Here is a 20489-nt window from a genome sequence, read left to right as displayed (position 1 = left end):
TCCAGTATTTCTAACGCAGTGTGTCCAGGCATCTCGAAATGATCGGATCTTGACTTTGGCTTTCCCTTGTATTTTGTTTTTCTCTTGGAAGGAACAATAATTGCGGGCTTGCGGCCTTTGGTTCCTTCTTCCTCGCATAAAAAAAAAAAAATTGCCTATTTTCATAAAAATCCAAATCTTTCTGGTCCTGCGTTTGTGTGCCTGTATCACCTCTTCACTGTCTTTGCCTGCCCCATCTTGAAGTCTTTATCTCCAACAGGAAAGGGCTGGACTACTACCTGCGACACTATGGTCCGCTATTAAAGCTGGCGTTCTCAGACATAATGGACACGTACGGTGTTGCTCGGCGAATGCAACTTGCAATCCCTATACTTGTTAAGGTAATGAGTGACAGTGAAAGTATTAGGATGAGGTAGTGGTGGGATGGTGGGTGTACTGGGATGAGGTAATGATTGGGCTATAATAAGGCAGGGATGGAAAACAAAGCCAAGACCCCCATAGAGATGGAATATGATGGTGATAATAGGTGGCTGCAGTTTTGTTTTTCATTGTATAAATCCTACACAGAAGTTTTCAGTTTGGCATGACACTCCTTTAGCTTACTTTGAGACAATTAAAACTCCTTAGTTATACTTTGCTGACTGTGCTTTCACACAGCTGGTGTTGATTGCCATGTATGGTGCCATGCAGTTCCAACCGTCTCTAGTGGCCTTTCAGGAGACAGCACAAGCGGCCTACATCTTTCTCAAGTACTTTAATTCTCCAGAATTGAGGGTGATGAATGACATTACTGACAGAGTGTTTGATATCCTGAATAACGAAGTGGTGTAGGAGCATGCTTCATTGTCCTGTATATTTAATGAAATATTTTGCATCTAAAACTAGATTTAGCTTTACGTACTGTGCATGTACATCAGCGATTAAACAGATGCAGCAGCAGACTTTCCCTTTGTTATCCCTATCACTCAAGGGGGAAAAAAAAAAAATGACAGGATGTGCTCTGTAGTATTTAATATATCCCGGAATAAAATAAACCACTAATGCTTTCTACTTGAGGCACTTTGTACAATCTGGTGTTCGTTTACTTGTCTGTTGAAAATAAATGATTTTGAAAAGTACTTTTGAGTGCAAATTAACAAAGTTACCCCCACCCCCCCAAAAAAAAGAGCATATCACACGATCCACAGCAATGCCTACACACCAAAACAATGAGACTCTTGTAGAGTGCATATACTCATGAAGACTCAGGAAAACAATTGGTTGTCTTGCTGGATGCAGCCACGTCATGTGATCCCCACACTGAACATCCATATAGTTCAAGGTTCATAGGCTAGTCCTTGCTAGCGTTTTCCTGGGTCGCGGAGGAGTCACGTGCCACACAAAGCTTGGTGGCATCAATTCATCTGTTCCAGGTGTACACAGATAAGTCCTGCTCCTCCTGCACGTATTTGAGAGCTTTTCAATGGGGGTTTTAAGGGGCTTATATGAGTGAAATGAGCCCGCCTTCACCTGCCAAACAGATACCAGCACACCTCTGCCTTATGGACTCTCGGAAGCTCCCACCCTCCCTTTCGTCTGACGACCCTGCCGCTCTAGTGCGGTGCCATACCTGTGCAGCCTCCTGTGGTAGGGGGGTTGTGCTCCTACCCGTGGAGGGGGACTTTGTGTTGACTATCTAGCTGGCGAGCCTAAGTCTGTCTTGGTCCCGAAACTGTAACGTAACTTTTGTGACTATTTTATGTCTAGGTAAAGTTATGCGATTTGGTAAGAGCACTGACCACTTGTCACTAAAATAAAGTTAGTAAAATATCATGAATGAATACTCATGACTGGCCATTTTGCATAAATTGTCCTCAATCTGTCCGGCAATCACTCACTGTCAATTCATTATATTTCTTGACACCGGAGGAGCTGGCTTTATTATCCACATGCGTATGTGGTGAAGTGGGCGATGAAAAAGCTTGGGATCGAGGAGTGGCTGGTTAGAGTGGTTATAGCTAGGCCTATGTACAATATATGGGTGCTCGCACCCAAGTAAGGGTGAATGGAGATTTGAGTGATTAGTTTTCCGTGAATGTTGGTGTGCATCAGGGGTCAGTCTTGAGCCCCTTTTGTTGCCTCCGCCAAGGGGGTTAGGTTTTTGCCGGTATTGGTTTGTTTGTCTGTTTGTTAGCAGGATTATTAAAAAATGAAAGGATTTTCATGAAATTTTGTGAAAGGGTGGGCCATGGGTCAAGGAAGAATGGTTAATTTGAGGCCAGATCCGGATCCGGAGTATCCAGCATAATATCTCCAAAAGTTCTCAATGAATTTCAATAAAATTTTGTGGAAAGGTGTGCCATGGACCAAGAAAGAACTGATTAAATTTGGGGGCAGATCTGGATCCGGATTGGGATCCTATATTCGCGGATCCGGAGTTGGATCCTATATTCACGGATCCTAGTCCTTTTTAATAACAATGGCATTGGCGGAGGTATGCTCTCTGTGCGCTTTCTAGTTTATCATGGTACTTGAAGCCCTCTCATGTGCCTTCAGAAATGGACTCCCGTGGGAGATGTTGTATGCCGATGATTTGGTGCTGATTGCAGAGAATGACAGGGAGGTGGAGGGAAGATTTAGTTAGTTGAGAGATGGTACGGGTCACAAGGGCTTAGAGTAAATGCACATAAAGCAAAAGTGATGGTATCTAGGTCTGGTGGCGGTACTGCCAAAGGAGGAGTGTGGCTATGTGCGATTTGCCACAAGGGCGTGGGAAGTACTTACATCTTATGCAGTGTTTGCAGTAAGTGGGTGCATAAGAGACGTCGTGGTATTAGAGGTAGACTGCGAGATAATGATGATTTCATGTGTGCGGTGTGTTGGGGAGAGCATGCGGAGATTGTCGACCGTGAAAGGATCGATCTTACTATGAGTCTCTTGAGTGTGTGGAAGAGTTTTGTTATTTGGGAGACATGTGCTGGAGGTGGGGCTGGAGCTAAAGTGAGAAGTGGTTGGAAGAAGTTCAGGGAGCTGTTGTCAATCCTGACATTGAGAGGGCTCTCCCTCCGTGCTAAGGGATCTTTGTATGTGGCATGTGTTGGGAGTGTAATGCTTTATGGTTGTGAGACCGGGCAGTAAAGGAAGAGGATATGTGCAGGCTCAAACGTACAGAAATGATGATGATTAGGTGGAAGTGCAGTGCATCCTTGAGTGCGAAGCCTGGGGCGGGGGGGGGGGGGGCGCTAGGTTTACGACGAAAGAGTTGAGAGGTAGGATGGGGCTAGAGTGTATTGGTGTTGTGATGAGGAGAGGTCGATTGAGATGATTTGGGCATGTGGAGAGGATGGGGGATGATAATTGGATGTAGTGTGAGAAGTGTTACCGTTAGGGGTAGGGTTGCGAGAAGTAGACCGAAAAATACCTGGGATGAGGCCACTGAGCGTGACCTCAGGGGTAAGGGACTGAACAGGGAAGCTGCTAGAGATGGAGCAGCATGGAGAGCGGCCATTAGGTGATCAAGGCCGACGCATGCAAAGATGTTGGAGCCTTTAAAAACGAAACGAAACGATTCCCATCGTAATGCTACGTAAAAGTGGCACTTTACTGGAACTTGTTATTCCCTGAGTTTTCTTAAATTTAATATTTACTAAATGCCGCCACTTTACATATGCTTCCACACTCCGTGGACGACCTTCTTAAGCTAATGCACAGCTCGCTTTTCACTTGCGGGTGGATGTGCGACATTCAGCTTTACCATATTGAGCAAGTTTTATGGATTTCATTATTTTGTCTGATCTTGTGCATGACGTAAATTCTAGTACAACGTATCATTTAGCCTAAATCTAGTATACTCGTAATCCTGCCATGTATAGAATATAAGTTCGAATATTTCTTATCTGCAGACCACGGGGTTACCAATTTTGCAAATTTGTCATTATATCTAGGCATCTCCCTTTTTGTCAAATGACAGTTGTTTGGAAAAACAAGACTAAAATTCATAATGTAATTTAGCCAAGATCTCTTAAATCATTGGCAGGAAGGAGAAAACATGGAGAATGAGTAATCACAGATGTGTTTTGAAAAAAAATATAATTTTCACAAAACTGATTATGAGTACCTCTGGTCAGCATTCAAAGTGGACAGCCATTTCCAGATTTACTACAGCATTACAATCCATTCTAGTTCATAATGCTGGGAGAAAGAGAATATTTTCTTGAGTTAACTAGAAGCCAGATACGCAGTAGACATCATCATCATCAGTAGTAGCAGCAGCAGCAGCATACTGACCTCCTTTCCCACCCTAGGGGAGGGTGAAGAGTAGCAACATCCAGACAACCCAAGTTTGCCCAGTCCAGTCCAATGAGCCACGCTTCCATTCACTCATCATTCAAGCCTCCAGAATCCTGGCTCTATTTGATACGCCAAAAACTTAAACCAGATTCTGTAGATTCACATAAACGTATCATAACACTGTCACGTTAGAAAGGGTTGCCAAATCTCTGATCATGCGCATCTTCTCACAACATTCATCCAGCCAGCTAGATCTGGTCAGTCCTCCAGCTTCACCGACTTCCATACCTCTCTTCCTCACACTCATTCACTATATGCCTCCACCTTCTTCTTGGCCTACCTCTCCTCCTCCCTCCTTCAAATTCGCTCAGATATACCTTTTTCACCACACTGTTGTTATCCATTCTCTCCATACATTCTGACCATGCAGTCTCAGTACACTCTCTTCGATTCTGGTGTCCACAGACTTCCTCCCTCCGCCATCTTTCACGAATTACATTATTTTTCATATCCTATCCACCCTCTGTACTCCACATACATTCCTCAGCAGTCCCATCTCCACTGCTCTCACTCTTGACTTTTCATTGTCATGCCACACCATAGTCTCACATCCATATGTTAAAGCTGGCACTAACACTCCCTCATGCAAGTCTCGTGCAGCTTCAACACTCAAGCCCCTGTTTCTTATCAAGGCTTTCATAGCACCAGCTACTTTCCTTGCTTGTGTCACTCTACTTTCCACTTCTTTTGCACATTTTTCTTTTCTATCACTCTACCTAGGAATTTAACTCTCACCAGTTCCAGTCTCTCTTCATTCACTGTAGCATTACACTGGGAGTCACATTCTCTCTCGTTTAGCCTACCGTTACTTTACTCTTTTCTATATTTACTCTCAAGGCACGACGCTCACAGACATCAGCAAAACTCTGCATTAGTCTGCCAAGTTCTTGTGAGGTATTTGCACTGCATCATCATCATACAACAAATTTGAGATATTCCATACACCACCATTCATTACCAATGCCATCCCTCTCTCCATTTCTTCTGTTTTTACTTCTCTCATCACCTCATCCATATATATATATATATATATATATATATATATATATATATATATATATATATATATATATATATGGTGTGGGGAATATTATTTTATTTCTATTCATCCTTGTAGGATATTTGTGGGGACTATCACAGTCATGTTACCGTATCATTGTTTCTTACGAGTTATTACATGAAATGAGAAATGGTTTCCTACTCCTGCAGTAAATATCTTTTCTTTGCTTTGATTGTCTCAAGACTCCCGGATACCATTATTTGTCGTGCAAATATCACTGATAACAAGGGCAGGAACATGCGTGTAACAAATATAGTACTGAAATGTTATTACATGATCCACTCAGTGTGACGACTTAAAGGGACCCGGTCATACAACAGTGATACTGCGAAATATCCTTACATTGCTATGATACGTTTATTATTGCTAAAGAACTAATAGGCAAACCCGCAGTATGTAGAGGAATTTACTAATCCATTAATCACACGTCCGTAGCAAATTCTTAGGGAGGTGAATGTCTCACAACAAACCACGTAGCATATCTCTTCATCTTTAATTGAAGCAATATATAATCAATAGTAGGTGGAATTATTTCAGTAAAATTATTCCATGTTGTATTACCATGCAGTATGTGCAATGATACTGTCCATCATTATTGTTTATATCCCACCCATCTCTTTTTTTCATGATCTCTCGTTTATAAGAAGCTGTTCCATTTTCAGCTTCACTGTGTTGGTAGGGCAGTCTGACTCAACTACCTGTCGTTCAGCAAGAGTAGAGCGGGCCAAACATCCTCCACCACAGGTGTCTCAGGGAATCGTGAGAGCGATTGTACATCTCGCCAGCAATGGATACTGTGGTAAAGAAATAGAGTAGATATGAATTTCTCCCTCTCTCTCTCTCTCTACAAAGCGTGTTGCAGACAATCACATTCATTGCCTCCCCGAACTTCAGTGGCTGAATCGGTAGAGAGGCGGCTTGCAGTCCTAATGGACCCAGGATCGAATCCCGGCTGGGGCAGGGAACAGTTTAAGGATTTGAATTTCCTAAAAGCAGACTTTCCTGATCTACCAGATGACCCGCCGACATGTCATAAAAAGTACCACCGCTAATACCAGTACACTAGTCCTGTATGAGACAGCCCTAGCATGTATTCAATATGGACGGTGGGTGCTAGCGCCGAAGTGGTGACATGTGGAGGTGTAGGAGGACTACTGGGCCTTGGGATGGGCCACTGCCCCCAAGAAATAGGCCCTGAGCCTTTGCCCAGAGTCGGACACGTAAAAAAAAAAAAAAAAAAAAAAGTATCCTTTCCCCTGCGCCTTCCACGTACCATACATGTATCCCCTGTGCACCCTTACGTATCCTTGAGCTGCTTAAATCCTAAAACTACACTGCCGTCATCCCCCATACCACCAACAGCTGCTGCTTACTCACATCCTAAAACTACACTGCCGTCATCCCCCATACCACCAACAGCTGCTGCTTACTCACATCCTAAAACTACACTGCCGTCATCCCCCGTACCACCAACAGCTGCTGCTTACATCCTAAAACTACACTGCCGTCATCCCCCATACCACCAACAGCTGCTGCTTGCTTACATCCTAAAACTACACTGCCGTCATCCCCCATACCACCAACAGCTGCTGCTTGCTTACATCCTAAAACTACACTGCCGTCATCCCCCATACCACCAACAGTTGCTGCTTTCTTACATCCTAAAACTACACTGCCGTCATCCCCCATACCACCAACAGCTGGTGCTTGCTTACATCCTAAAACTACACTGCCGTCATCCCCCATATCACCAACAGCTGCTGCTTACATCCTACCCTGTCGTCATCCTCTTACCACCAACAAGACGTATCAAATCATTCCAGAATCGACCTTTTCTTCATCATGCAAGGCAAACTGTGGAACATATGCCAGTATTGCTGTAACCATGAAGTTTCCAAACATTTTCAGTGCAATAGCCCTTTCATTCACTCTCAGTACATTCATAACAACCCCTCCTGTTTCTCTGCGACAAGCACACCCACATCATCATGTTCTTAAAACAACGCTTACCTACAATCCTTCCCAACGATCATCCTCGCTGACTCTCCCTTATACCTATCTTCCTGTAAGTAGCAGTCTCACCTCTTGCTCAAGGTAGCCACCGAATCCCTCCCCCTCCACCCTTCAAGCTACCCACATTCCAAGATTCCATACTGAAAGGACAAATGCATGCTTGATGAGCTTAAGACAGTGAAATAAATACTAGCATATCTCAAATGCTATGCATAACTCTTGATAAAACTGTCTGCAAGAAAGTTTAATACCTTCTCAAACAAGGTGTTAATGATAATCTTGACTAACGTAATCATTCTTTCAGTCTAGATCACCAGTTGATATAACCAAACCAAAATAGATCTTGACCCGAGTATCGTATCTGGATGTGCCCCCCCCCTCCCAAAAAAATAAATAAATAAATATAGGCCACCATGCACTAGGCCTAACAACCAAACCAATTATTGACCCGACTGGGCTTTGATGGACTGATGCTAGTCCTAATCTAACCAAGCCATATTTTGACCTGACTGCCTCTAGACCTAACCTAAACCTACCCATATTGTGACCTGACCTGCTAACAAAACTCAGTGGCACCAATAAAACCTAAAATAATAGTAAATGAATCTGAACTATGCTGCTAAGGATAGCGTGGACTGTACTGTAGTGCGAACCATTAAAAATATCATAGTAAAAAAAAAAAAAAAACTGGTAAACACCCCAGTCTGCCTGACTGTCAGAGTAATTGCTGAACTCTGACTTTCAAATATGTGTTGGGTTCTACTGTGCTGTTTTGGTGATACAGGAACAACAGTGCTATGGTCAGACTCAAATATGAAGTCTGTTTGGGTGGGGCCCACGCGGGGATTTCCCTCTCTACAGCTCTGCCAAACCTCCTCTCTCTCTCTCTGTCTCTCTCAGTTGATTGAGAAAGTTTTTATATATTTATAAGTTTTGTTTTCTTCTATATTGTTTCGACCTTTTTTCCACACCACCACTGAGGTAAAAGTCTTGGCGCGTTTTTATTATAGAGATTTCCCCAGTAGGCATAAGTCCTTTCTCTGATCTTTCTTCTAAAAAAATACTTGTTCACATTGTAAATAAGTTCTTTCTCCCGACTGTGGAGCACACGAGAGCGAGTCGGAGTAGCTGCCATCGTGGGTGGGTATCAGGCAGGAATTGACCGGTCACCTGTAGTCTGATGTGGGTGTCCTTGACCTCTGGCAACGTTGGAAAGCGACGTTGTCACGTGGTGTGGAATTTATACAAATCATTGCTATTATCCTAAAAAGCGACACATTCATAGCACTATATAGCCTTATTTAATATATTTAATAAGTACAGAATATTTAATATACAATTTCAAATAGTAAATAGCTGACATATGACAGAGAGAGAGATAGGTACTGGGGTTGATGTGGCAGAGCTGTAGAGAGGGAAATCCCCTCTCGGGCCCCACCCAAACGGACTTCATATTTGAGTCTGACCATAACAATACTGTTAGATTAAAACTTGACTAATATGTATCCATCCTGGATGACTCCCAATGCTGGTTGAGTGACGTGTGAACTCAAGCTGTGACTCTAAACAACATTTTATTAATAATTTTTCCTTCTACAATCAATATTTAATGAATTTTGGGTTTTCGACACAGACAGACAGACATGCAGTACATATCGTACAAAAATAATGACCATCGACTTCGTCTACCTTGCTCAAAAAGTTTTGTCTTCTGATGTTATGCTTTACACATTACATAATCTGAATTAGAAAAGATTAATATATCATCATATCTATCATGGTTTTCGTTCATTCATCCTCGCCAAAAGAAAAGGTACGACTTCGTAAGAGCCTCCATGCCGGATGTTTGTTTACAAGCAGTTGTCATGGCAACGTGACGTCATTACGTAGGCTCTATTATAGACACTTCTAAGTAACGTTACTTTTTGCTTTCTTTTTCTTTGTCCTCACCGTAATGTATCTTTTGATGATATTATTATTATTATTATTATTATTATTATTATTGTAAACATTGTTATTATCCAGTTTCTATTATATGGGATTGGTAATATATTGTGATGTACGGAAATGACATTGCTCATGGTAAACAGTGAAAAAGAAATTAAGAAAGCAAAGTAAGTCCCGTTCAAAGATTCGGACACGAGGACGCACGACCAGAGACACCAGTCACCACAGAACGCAGTTTAAGCCACGACGCAGAGGAGGGTGGGTGTTGCTATTGTCTCTGCTTCCCATCTCTGGTTTGGTTTTGAGATGCTGTTATCGTCCCGGAGATCCAGTACCTGTTGTTCGGCTTAAGAAAGGAAGAAGATTATCAGAATAATTATTGTGTGACGTTTTCTCCGTGCGGAAAAGTCATTTTGAAACTTGTAGTGACGGCATAGCAGTAGATGGTGAGTGTTGTTTGATTCATGTTTCTGTGCTGTGAGAAAGAAGTAGGGATAAATTATACTGTAACGAATAAAGTGTAATTAACGTAGCCAGTAACGCTAATTGGAATTAACATGCTGTATAACTGTGCCACCATTAGCATTTCTTGTTACCCATGTAGCAACTATCCACAAGGTAACCCACCAATAAATATCCATATCCCCGGAGTATTTAAAGATCATGTATCGATAATTAGGTAATAGCTTGTTATAATTACATCCTGGGTAACGTGAACTGAACGAATCTGTCTTAAAATTCCTATAGTTGTGTGATGTGATGTGTGGGTTGTGTCCTGGTTGTAAGTGGAGCATCACGTGACCTGCTGTCACACGGTGGGCCAGTTCCTCAGTGATGGTGCTGCCTCACGCCAGCTTTCAGTTTCAGTCACGCGTTGATTGGAAGTAGTTGAACCAGTCCCGGAAATCCTGTTTATGCCATAATATCAGTGAGCGAGATAGATTAATGCATAGTCTGAAGTGTGAATTAAGGTCATTCGCAGGTCGGGAGATTTCAAATTACCATCTCATTTGCATCATGCACAGTTGTATCTTTCACAGAAATTTGGCCATGCAGGCTGTTTTCATACGCATTAGGCTGCTCATGGGATCTTCAGCCTAGCCTTAAGTAAATAAGAAAATGTACTGTCCAAACACTCCTTGGCGTTGTGTGCAGAAAACCCGAAAATTATCAGGAAAAGTATTACTAAGTAATTTTTACCCCACCATAAACACGACGGAATTATCATGTGCATGTGATATGGTACCGTCTGTAGGTATTTTGATTGCGTTAGGTTGGTTTGGAATAGTTTACAACAGTGTCAGGGCTCAGGGGGAATGTTGTTACAGGTACAGTATATGAAATGCTCTACGATGTGATATTACTTAAATATTCCCAGACGGCGCAGTGGTCACCTTGCGTTTCTGTCTGCAATGTGTACTATTTTTCTTTAACTTGGCTAGTAATTGCCAACGCCCATTTTGAATACTGAGTGGTAACAGATTAACACTAGCTGTAGCACTGTTTTTGTGCTGTGAATCAACGTAACAGAAGCTACAAAAGAATGATTAATTGTAGCGCTGTCATTTTTAGCTGTGGATCTACGTAATAGCTGCAAAAGGACGGAAATCAAGGCCAGGAGGGTGAGAGATCTAGCGGTATATTGCAGTTCATACCGCACGGTAGTTTATATGCACTCGCTTATTACTGAATTTGTTATTGTAGAACTATGGGCGTCACTGAATTGAATACATTATACTCCGTTACTCGAGATAAGGAATTGTAAAGACAACATTGAACTGTATTGTTCTCCTTCATACATGATGCAACAACTTTCTTGATATTTTATCGTAATATTGAACGTGGCGTGAGCACTGTGTGCCAAGTAAAAATTACAGATTCATGTCCGTACCCGTACTAGTGTTTTCCCAGTATCAAGACAGGTATGGACCCCTAAGCACAGAGAGTGAGCGAGAGCAGGGAAGGCAGCATGCACAGTTGCGCAGGGCTGGTATCCCTGCCCCGGGCTAAGCTCGAGAGAGAGGGGAGGGAGACGATTTCTCATCCTCCCCCTCCCCCCCATCTTGTACTTTGCCTAGAATTTCTTCCGTGAAATTCGTGCAAATGTCAAGTATGTGGTTGCTGGTGGCACGCAGTAAATGACAGTGTCGTGAGACAGTTGTGAAAGTGGAGGCAGGAAATGAGTAATAAGACACTAACGTTCATCTTTCCCGTGACCTCCATTTCTGTCAGCTCGTGTGAGGAGTACTGCAGCTTGTATCGCCCAAAGGAACCTAAGGTTTAGCGACGGCGTGACCAGATTTCTTTGGTGGAGAAATTTGCCAGTCATGGAGTGAAGAAGCAAAAATTATAATTACACTTGAAGTTTCTTATATGGTTCCTCGTAAGGTTTGGATAGTATATGAGCACCATGAACTTTGAACAGGTGCTTGATGGTTTAATATCTGTGTTATTAAGAAAAACTAATTTATGTTCATGCATTATTAAGGTCGAAGGAAGGGAAGGAAAATAACAGGTAAAAGTGGAGACTCCGTTACCGCCAAGGGGAAAAGCGCAGTGTTCAGAGTATGTGTGCTATTAGGTGATGGAGAGTCAAGGAGAAAGTGTCTTGGCCAGTCATTGTCAGTTGTTTTAAGGTTTCTTATATGGTTTGGAATGGAACGAAATTTTACCCTTCAGCTCCGTGCGAAAAGAAACCCAAAACACAGACTAGGGGAAGAAGATATTAATATATCACCTTATTAGCTTCCGCCGTACCCATTACTAACGGAGAGTGGCACTCTCTCTCTCTCTCTCTCTCTCTCTAGGCGTATGAAAAAAGATCCTCGGGATGAAGTTCAGACTAGCACTAGCCATTTGTTTTTTTTCTTAGATGCGGAAGCGGATCGAAGCTGTCCGTCACTCACTCATTGGACCTTTGGGAAAGGCAGGACCCATATACATGTGGGTCCTGGGGAAAGGCGCTCAAATTCAGTACCGTACATTTCGACGGCGCTGATGCTGCCACATTAGGTACATTACACTTATATTCGTTCTTGTTCCCATGAGGTCACAAGGTCCGGACCTCTACTTTTTTACCCGATAATTTTTGTGGATTTCTGAAGTAAAAAACAAATATTGTAACTGCTCTCGGAGCCAAGTACCGGTTTGGCATAAATGAGGTGTGGAAATGGAAATGAGCAAAACTCCTTCGACACAGGTAGTGAACTCCTATGGTTTTATATTTATTCCAGCAGTCACCAGAGTTTATTCAGTTGCGAGGGAGTCATTCGTGTTAAGTTGTTAGTAGCTGCTGTCATACGAGTCAACTAGTACTCTGACGATTGTATTCAGTCTAGAGTCAGTCACAAGAACCCCACCTTAGACTAGATAACGTGCTGTATCGTGCTGTTTAATGTTATAATATACACCTATAATGCGTAAGATACCCTGTTATTACATACTCATAACAGGGTGGCCTATATAGGCCTGCTATAAAGGTTCCTCCATATTTTTATGCGGTAAGGGACATGGTTTGACCAAGCCCTGCAGGCCGCCCATCCAAGGGGTAGGGATGGCCTCCATGTGTCTGGGGTATTTGCCAGTAGAGCTTTATACTCGGACATCACTGGCTACCCTGCTAGTGTGTGTGTGTGTGTGTGTGTGTGTGTGTGTGTGTGTGTGTGTGTGTGTGTGTTTACCTTCCATCTCTGCATTCTGTATGAGATCAGTGTATAGTCTCTCTCTCTCTCTCTCTCTCTCTCTCTCTCTCTCTCTCTGTATGTATATATATATATATATATATATATATATATATATATATATATATATATATATATATATATATATATATATATATACATACAGGTACAGAGAGAGAGAGAGAGAGAGGACAATGGTAGGGTATGTACTGTACATCTCGATATCTTAACATTATAATAATTTGAAATTTATTAAGCCATTTTTGCCAAGCGACCTGAATATAGGACGGAACTAGGCATGTTGGAAATTTAGTAAAGGGGGGAACTCCATGGTAGGGACCTCATGAACTTCGCGACTGTAAGCCGATAGGCGGCGGGCGGTACGCTTAGTATCCTTCCTGCACAATCCCTCACACAGGAACCCTGGGCGCAGATGGGTTTATTAGTTTGGTATTACTGTGTTTTTCTATACTGTATAGACTATAGGATATCAGTTACTGAGTAGGCTATAGTGAATAGTAATGAAGCTGTGACTTGTGATTTAGGAGTTGGGACAAATGTTACAAGCTTGAGCCACAACGACTTACCCATCCTTTACTAACCTTATCAGGTCGAATACGTTTGTTTCATTTTGTTCACGCTTCCAGCAGACGATTGTACTTGGTTAAAGAAAAACGCTTGTACTAAAAGAGATAATGACGACGTACGAGTATGTAACCCCTCAGTAATAAAAAAAAAAAAAAAAGTAAAATTGTGTGGAGAGCAATATTAAATTATGAACTAGGACTGAAGGGACTAATTGTTTACGAAAGCTTAATCATTGTTGGTATTTTTCGTATCATTGTACTATAATCTACTTCCCTCTTAATCAACATAACAACTACAGAACCACAGTTCTGAGAACGGCAAGCCCTCTTAGATTATTGGCCGGACAAGTCTAGTACAGTATAACATTTCAGCTACCACGAGAAAGGATTTTATATATACTGTACATACATATATAGATACGGTAGACAGAGATGGTAGTAGTAGTAGTAGAAGGAGGAGGAGGAGTAGTCTAGATGTTTGTACTGCCACCATTAGCCATCTCATAAGCGGGACAACTCCTGCTTTCTGTTCTAGTTAACGCCAGACGATTTTCTGTAATAAGGAAAGGATTCAATAGCTAAGAGTTGATGAGAAATTTACTGTAGGAATGTTGTAATGTATGGTAGTTTTCCTTCAGAACGATAAGACGTCTTTTATAGTTACTTTTACCATGCCTGATGATTGACTATTGAGCAGACCGTACCGTATGTGAGACCTCTAGCAGTGAAGGGGTTGACTAAGGCTTTATCCAGCAGACTGAATTCGGAAAGTCTCCTCTTAAGCCAAATATAAATCGTCCAGTGGTTGCAAGAACCAGGAGCTCGGAACATTTTAGCATAAGTCTGGAAGGGCAACTGTAATCCATGGTAACACTTTGGCTGTGGTTAAGAGTCAGTGTGCTAAATAAGATATAAAAAAAATCCATTGTAAGCCAGAAGTAATATATATATGGTAGCTACGAAGCCGTTCAATTCAGTCATTAAAGATTATTGGTGTAGTGAGTGGAACGGGCTAGAAAGTATTAATTACCCTGTAATGTACTGTACCGAGGAATATTTAATAAATGTTTCTTGTCACTAGCCAGCGCTGTAGGATTTTATCCGGTTAAGGAGTGATCCATCATCGTAAGGGATTTAAAAAGAATGAAATTAAGTATACCTGGTGTGTACCATAAACTAAAGTTATCATCTAACCTTTTCGGTACGATGGTACATATCTTTGTGTCAACACATGGTACCGACGTATATCTATATCTATATATATATATATATATATATATATATATATATATATATATATATATATATATTTATTTCAGGATAGCTACTGTATATATCGGCAGTGCTTGTCCATTCCAGGCCACCGATGTGACCCGGAAGCACGCTGAACATGTCACCAAAAAAAAAAAAAAAAAAAAAAAAAAAAAAACGCATGCATGCACGTTCACACACACACACACACACACACACACACACACACACACACACACACACACACACACACACACACACACACACACACACACACACACACACATTCATGCATGCATGCAGGCGTGCACGTGCACGCGCGGGGAAGAAGTCTCCCAGGCTTTTTGTTCACACCGAACATGAAGGGTTCAGAAGAACGGTACAAGTAAAATGATAGCTACAGGTAAACATAGCGAGTAAAAACAATTTTTAAAAGAGATCCTGAACAAAGCATGGAAAGCTGTCTGCAGTCAAAAAGTGAACAACGTAATTGAAACTGTTACCAAAGGCGGGTATAAATATGCAAAAAAATTATTACTAGGACCTATGCCATTCTGACGAAGAAAAAAGAAAGATCTGTAATAAGATTAATTCTCTGAAGACTTTAAAAGTGGAGGATTTGTATGTACGCGAGTGCGTTCTGCTGAATGAACTGTAAGACTAGGTACGATGTTATGAAAAATTAAGTCTTTGGGGTAGACTGGTTATTACCGCCTGAGCTCAAGCCTCGGAAAATAGCGCTTCATATAACTTCATATTACTTTGGATTGCTAATAATCTCGGACCTGCAACGCGTCGCATACAAATTGATGATAGCAACCAAAGGTAATCTTGAATAATATGAAGTAATACTGTGGTTCACGTTATAAGTGCCGTGGGATTGTACTGAAGTAAGACGACACTGGGAAATATCTCGACTGCCTCTGGATGTCTGTTCTGACTGCAGTTAAATAGTAAGTAGAGATTTTTTTTTTTTTTTTGCTTTGATATTTAACTGGGAGGGTGAGTATGCACAGGGGAGAGTTAGGGAGGAGATGAAAGGGGGATGATGGAGAGTAGTGAAGGAAAGTACTGGTAGTGGCTTTGTATGGGTGCGTGGAAGTGTTTGGTTGTACAGATAACCTACGTTTAGACAGAAAGTGTCCTTTTTTGAACGAAAAACAAACAAGCAAACAAACAAAAAGGATGATAACCAGATTCTTAGTGCTGTAAAACCTGCCGGAATGAGTCGCATAACGGTAGTCAGGGGTAAGGTGCGGTATTCGAGGGCGGGGTGTCGTGGCAGGAGCGGTGGATGCTGTGTAAGAACCAAAGTACTGTATCTGGAAGTAATTTTGTGGAGCTCACCCCTTGAAGGATAAGACGCCAGGAAGTAGATGATCGATTGATAACATTAATAGGGACGTGGCAGCGTAACAACAGAGGTCATTGCCGCTTAGTCTTCATTAAGAGGAAAAACAGTAGTCATAAAATGTACCGTATATATTTATAAACCAAAGAGTCTTCCAACATTAAAATTCATATAAACGTCTTGGACACACCAAGAAAGATGCGGTACTAAGATAGATATATTGGTACATCATATGCTGTGGGTACATAACTACCGATACATATACTGGTACCAAAGATGGACAGAGGTTATTCTTTTGCTCTTGTGTGTCTGGTTATATCCGCAAGATTCACGTATTTTCTAACTGATCAGGAGAAAGTGATGACTGCCTAGCTCTACCGTGGTGATGAATCGTCTACTTTAAAGGCCTAAGAATCACTGGGTGATACCAGTACCTTTAATATTTGCACCTCTGTTGAAAGGACGCAGATCAAAAGTGAAAGTGGAAATGAGTTATTTGAGAAGATATGTAGTTACCTAAAATAGACAAACGAGGACATTCAGGGGCGTTGCGGTGCTCATATGGAAAGTGTTAAGAGATGAGCCGTACGGTACCTGAGATGGTTTGGCCATGTGGAGAGAATGGGGGAGTGGCTAGGAGAGTGTGCGGTGGATGCAGGACAATGGGGGAGACCGATGATGAGGTGGAAGGTTAGCGTGAAGACGTACATAATATGAATCGGGGAGGAGTGAGTTGGAGGGAGGGCATCCTGATGGCAAAGCACAGGGGAAAATGGAGGTGTTTTGGTTACAGCCACTCCCTCCTGAATAAAGGTATCTACAGTGGCTACGCAGTAGACAGACAGACCTTGCTAGCCTAGGTCGATGAAAAATGTTGAGGGGAATAAGCCGAATCATTCAAGATGCTGCAGTAGTAAGTAAAGCCTCACATTCTAGTCACCAAAAGGACAGTCTCGGCGATCTATCTATCTGTCTATCTATCTATTGCCAGACGCCTCAATCCCGTTTGGGGTGGCCACAAACAAATCGCCTCCAAGTCGCCCTGTCCCCCGCCATTTCACTCCCCTGCTCCCAACTCACACCCCCCTCTCTCATATACCTCTCCACCCCATCTCTCCATCTCATCCTCGGCCTCCCCCTCCCTCTTTCCCCCTCCACCTCACTCACATACACTCTCTTCGTCAGTCTCTGACCCTCCATCCTCTCCACATGGCCAAACCACCTCAGTGTGTTCCTCATAACGCTTCCTATCACATCCACATCCACACCACAACGCTCCTTTATATCCTCATTCGTCAGCCTGTCTCTCCATGTGACTCCACAGGCTCCTCTTAAATAACTCATTTCCACTGCTCTCACTCTTGACTTGTGTCCTTCTAACAACGTCCAAGCTTCACTTCCGTACGTTAGAGTTGGTATCACAATACTGTCATGTAGTAACTTTTTCACTTCCATGCTCACTTCCCTGTTTCTTATCACTGCTTTCAAAGAACCAGCAACCTTTCTTCCCTGCTGTACCCTTTCAAGCACTTCACCCTCCAAACCTCCATCCTTACTCATCACACTACCCAAGTACTTAAACATACTCACATTTTCCAATTCCTCACCATCCAACCTCGCTGTACATTCACTGACTTCACCTCTCTCAAAGACCATCACTTTACTCTTCCCTACATTCACCTTTAGATTCCGTTTCTTACACACTCTCTCAAACTCATCCACCAAGCCTTGCAGCTCCCCTTCGTCTTCACTCAACAACACGGTATCATCTGCAAACAACAGTACAGGGAGTTTCCAAACACTATCCTCTCTCACCAGGGCCACTCCAACATCCACTACCCTACCTTGTACCTCTTTTATTACCCCATCCATGTACAGATTGAACAACCATGGAGACATGACACATCCCTGTTTCAACCCAACTTTCAAAGAGAAAAATTCACTTAGTTCACCATCCACACGCACTGCAGCCTTCGCACCATCGTACATACTCTTCACAGCATTCAACAACTTCCCATCTATTCCATATATTCTTAACACTTTCCACAATCCTAGTCTATCCACCCTGTCATATGCTTTCTCCAAATCCATGAAAGCCGCATACAACTTCTTTCCCTTCTCTAGAAACTTTTCCACTAAAGATCTGAGAATGAATATCTGATCTACACAACCTCTTCCCTTCCTAAAGCCTCCCTGTTCTTCTCCAACTAATTTCTCTGTTCTTTCTCTAACTCTGTCAATAAGTATCCTACCATACACTTTTCCTATTATACTAAGAAGACAAATGCCCCTATGATTACCACACACTTCTTTTCCCCTTTTCCTTTGTACAAGGGAATAATTATACCTGACTTCCAATCCTCCGGGACTCTACCTTCCTCCCAGGCCAATCTGCACATCTTCCACATCCATTCTACTACTATCTCTCCCCCATGCTTCAGCATTTCACCACACACTCCATCAATTCCTGGGGCTTTCCCTGATTTAACTTTCTTCATTGCTTCCACAACTTCTATCCTACTGCTTTCTTCCTGTCTTCTCACCTCCCTCCTTCTTCCAGCCATTCCCCAGCCACTTATACTCGCATTACTTCCATCCTCCACGTTCAACAATTCTTTAAAGTGTTCTCTCCATCTGCTCACTTTTTCTCCCTTCTCCACTAGTAATCTACCATTTTTATCTTTCACTCCCCTGCTAACTTCACTTCCACCCTGTCTTACTCTTTTCACCTCTTTCCAGAACATTTTCTTACAGTCCCTCCACTTTACACTCAAAGTCCTTCCAAATTCCTCATCCACTCTCTTCTTACTCTCTCTTACTAATCTTTTCACCTCTCTCTTTCTTTCTACATATAACTCTCTCTTCCGCCTCTCAACTTCTTCCACGCCCCTATTTCTCATCCATTCATTGTATGCTTTCTTCTTTTGTGCCACAGCCCGTTTCACCTCTTCAGTCCACCACGCTGTTCCTTGCACCCCCCTCCGTCTTCTCTTCCTTCCACACACCACATCACATGCTGCACATATTTCTTCTGTAAATATTCTACACACACCTTCCACGTCCCCCATCTGCTCCAACTCATATTTGCCCAATCGTTCCTCCACTTCTCTCTTATACTCTGCCTTTTTCTCATCCTCTTGTAACCTTTCCACTCTCCTTGCAACTACTCCTTCCTCTCGTCTTTCCCTTCTTCTATTCCTCCATCTTACTTGAACTTTAACTCTGGCCACCACCAAGTAGTGGTCAGAAAGTCCACTCCCCCAACCTCTATAAACTCTTGCATCCAATATACATCTTCGCATCCTTTCATCCACACACACATTATCAATCATTGCCTTCCTTTCACTCAATTCACCACCCACCCTTCTCATCACTCGCCATGTATACCTGTGGATCAATTTATGCCTGAAGAGGGTATTGGCTATCACCAACCCCCTCCCAGCACAAATGTCCACTAACGCACTCCCATTCTCATCTATTTCAGCAGGCACACCCCACTCACCAACTATTCCATCCACCTTCACATTCCTAACTTTACCATTCATATCACCAATCAAAAACACTCTATCATTCCTTCCAAACTTTTCCATGCACACTTCTACATTTGTCCAGAACTCTTCTCTCACTCTTCTAGCACGATCTTGCGTTGGCGCATACACACACACAATCGCCCACATTTGTATTCCAACTTTCAACTTTACCCACACAATCCTTGATCCAACTGATCCATACTGTCTTATGCTCCCAACTGGAGTAATTGTACCGTACCGTATTATAGCAACAGAAACAAATTGAACTCAAGCAGTCTTAGAAACAGGTTTGACGTCTAGTGGAGATGGCTACACATTTAACCTGGTGTGTAGTCCACTGGGTGCCTTTGTAGCGGTTGCATGTGGCAACGTCAAAGTAATTAGATTTTAAAGGAAGTAAGTTCCCTAACATTGAGAGGACTCCCCTTCCGTGCTAAGGGATCTTTGTATGCAGCAAGTAATAGGCGCATAGTGCTGTATATGGTTAGTGAGACCTGGACAGTAAAAGAAGATATTCGTAGGCTCAAACGAACGGCAATGACAGTGATTAGATGGATGTGTAGTTCGACCTTGAATGCGATTTAAGAGTTGAGAGGAAGGCTGGGACTTGAATGTAGGCTACTGGTGCTGTGGTGGAGGGGTAGATTGAGATGGTCTGGACATGTTGAGAGGATGGAGGATGGCAGTTGAGTGCGGAAAGTGGGACGTGTGAACGTCTGGGGTAGTTTATATATATATATA

The 20489-nt window shown here is 42.4% G+C and overlaps 1 protein-coding gene across 6 annotated transcripts in view; it reads left to right on the top strand.

Moving 5' to 3' along the window:
* The first annotated feature begins 9596 nt into the window (after positions 1–9596).
* The window catches only part of LOC145412628 (sphingomyelin phosphodiesterase-like), a 275380-nt gene continuing 264487 nt past the window's right edge, over positions 9597–20489 (top strand). For 5 of the 6 annotated variants that reach the window (XM_080282551.1, XM_080282550.1, XM_080282548.1 and 2 more), the window contains exon 1: positions 9618–9795. The gene's annotated coding sequence lies outside the window, so the exon portion shown is untranslated. The other variant, XM_080282546.1, reaches the window with a different exon arrangement.

Source organism: Coenobita brevimanus, chromosome 93, assembly GCF_032717465.1.
Source record: "Coenobita brevimanus isolate Jiangsu-jjx chromosome 93, ASM3271746v2, whole genome shotgun sequence".
NCBI lineage: Eukaryota > Metazoa > Arthropoda > Malacostraca > Decapoda > Coenobitidae > Coenobita > Coenobita brevimanus.
The sequence above is the reverse complement of the archived record's forward strand: the minus strand, read 5'-3'. Positions and strand labels throughout refer to the sequence as shown.